Source organism: Eumetopias jubatus, unplaced genomic scaffold (genome assembly GCF_037043125.1).
Source record: "Eumetopias jubatus isolate StellerSeaLion01/CBP00866 unplaced genomic scaffold, mEumJub1_p1.0 scaffold_11, whole genome shotgun sequence".
Lineage (NCBI taxonomy): Eukaryota > Metazoa > Chordata > Mammalia > Carnivora > Otariidae > Eumetopias > Eumetopias jubatus.
Window position 1 is genome coordinate 51,110,683 of NW_028274817.1, and position 2,535 is coordinate 51,113,217.

Sequence of the window (2,535 nt, forward strand, 5' to 3'; positions counted from 1 at the left end):
GTCTTTGGTTTTGGGATCAAGGTAATGCTGCCCTCATAGAATGAGTTAGGAAGTTTTCCTTCCATTTCTATTTTTTGAAACAGCTTCAGAAGAATAGGTGTTAGTTCTTTAAATGTTTGTTAGAATTCCCTTGGAAGCCATCTGGCCCTTGACTCTTCTTTGTTGGGAGATTTTTTAAAAATTTTATTTATTTATTTGACAGAGAGAGCACAAACAGGGGGAGTGGCAGAGGAAGAGGAAGAAGCAGACTCCCCACTGAGCAGGAAGCCTGTTGCGGAGCTCAATCCCAGGACCCCAGGATCATGACCTGAGCCGAAGGCAGACAATTAACCAACTGAGCCACCCACGTGCCCCATTGTTAGATTTTTGATTACTGATTCAATGTCTTTGCTGGTTATGGGTCTGTTCAGGTTTTCTATTTCTTCCTGTTTCAGTTTTGGTAGTTTATGTGTTTAGGAATGCATCCATTTCTCCCTGATTATCTAATTTCTTGGGATATATTTGGTCATAATATGTTCTTATAATTGTTTGTATTTCCTGGTGTTGGTCATCATCACTCCTCTTTCATTCATGATTTTATTAATTAGGGTACTTTCTTTTTTCTTCTTGATGTGTCTGGCTATGGGTTTATCAATCTTATTAATTCTTTCAAAGAATCAGCATTAAACTGTTCTACTGTTCTTTCAGTTTCTATTTCATTGATTTTTTTACTCTGATAGTCATTATTTCTTGTCTCCTGCTTGCTTTAGGCTTTATTTGCTATTCTTTCTCCAGCTCCTTTAGGTGTATGGTTAGGTTATATAGTTTAGACTTTTCTTGTTTCCTGAGGAAAGCTTGTCTTGCTATGTACTTCTCTCTTAGGACTGCCTTTGCAGCATCCCAAAGCTTTTGAACAGTTGCGTTTTATTTTTCTTTTGTTTCCAATAATTCCTTTTTAAAATTTTATTTTATTATGTTATGTTAGTCACCATACAATACATCATTAGTTTTTGATGTGGTGATCCACGATTCACTGTTTTTGTATAATACCCAGTGCTCCATGCAGTACATGCCCTCCTTAATACCGATCACTGGGCTAACCCATCCCCCCACTCCCCTCTCCTCTAAAACCTTCAGTTTGCTTCTCAGAGTCCATAGTCTCTCATGGTTCATCTCTCCCTCCGATTTCCGCCCCCTTCATTTTTCCTGTCCTTCTCCTAATATCCTCCATGCTATTCTTTTTTGTTTTTTGAACAAATCTACACCTTTATTTACTTTTCATTAAATTTAAATCCTTGAGGGGTACAGCATCACACAGATTCTGTGGCCAATGGCTTTAGCAGGAAGGTTGCTTCGGAATTTGGCAGGAACCATGCCACTGTTTCCATGAGCACGAGTTACTTTCCCCCAGGTTACTCTGGTTTTGTTTGGTTTGCCACCAGGAGTCACTGTGTTGTTCTTTGCTTTGTACACATAAGCACATCTCTTGCCTAGATAGAATTCTGTTTCATCTCGAGCATAAACACCTTTGATTTTAAGAAGAGCTGTGTGCTCCCTCTGGTTCCAGAGACCCTGCTTATAGTCAGAAAAAATGGTCTTGGACCACAGCCTTCCAGACATTATTTGGCGTTATAGGAGTCCTGTTCCCATCAGGCTGCACTTATTTGCACCCAAAGTTCAGCAACAAAAGCTCCCCTCACCCTCCATGCTATTCTTTATACTCCACAAATAAGTGAAACCATATGATAATTGACTTTCTCTGCTTGACTTATTTTACTTAGCATAATCTCCTCCAGTCCCATCCATTCTGATGTAAAAGTTGGGTATTCATCCTTTCTGATGGCTGAGTAATATTCCATTGTATGTATGGACCACATCTTCTTTATCCATTCATCTGTTGAAGGGCATCTCAGCTCTTTCCACAGTTTGGCTATTGTGGACATTGCTTCTATGAACATTGGGGTGCATATGGCCCTTCTTTTCACTACATCTGTGTCTTTGGGGTAAATACCCAGAGTGCAATTGCTGGGTCAGAGGGTAGCTGTATGTTTCATTTTTTGAGGCACCTCCACACTATTTTCCAAAGTGGCTGTACCAACTTGCATTCCCACCAACAGTGTAAGAGGGTTCCCCTTTCTCCACAACCTCTCCAACATTTGTTATTTCTTTCCCTGTCCATTTTTGCCATTCTAACTGGTGTAAGGTGGTATCTCAGTGTGGTTTTGATTTGAATTTCCTTGATGGCTAATGATGATGAACAATTATTCATGTGTCTGTTAGCCATTTGTATGTCATCTTCAGAGAAATGTCTGTTCATGTCTTCTGCCCATTTTTTACTTATGTGTTTTTTGGGTGTTGAGTTTGAGAAGTTCTTTATAGATCTTGGATACCAGCCCTTTATCTGTAGTGTCATTTGTAAATATCTTCTCCCATTCTGTGGGTTACCTCTTTGTTTTGTTGACTGTTTCCTTTGCTGTGCAGAAGCTTTTTATCTTGATGAAGTCCCAAAAGTTCATTTTTGCTTTTGTTTCACTAGGTTTTGGAGATGTATCTTGA

The 2,535-nt window shown here is 39.4% G+C and overlaps 1 pseudogene; it reads right to left on the minus strand.

The window, feature by feature from the left end:
• Window positions 1-1,247: 1,247 nt before the first annotated feature.
• Window positions 1,248-1,599, minus strand: LOC148163062 (large ribosomal subunit protein eL33 pseudogene; annotated as a pseudogene).
• Window positions 1,600-2,535: the final 936 nt, after the last annotated feature.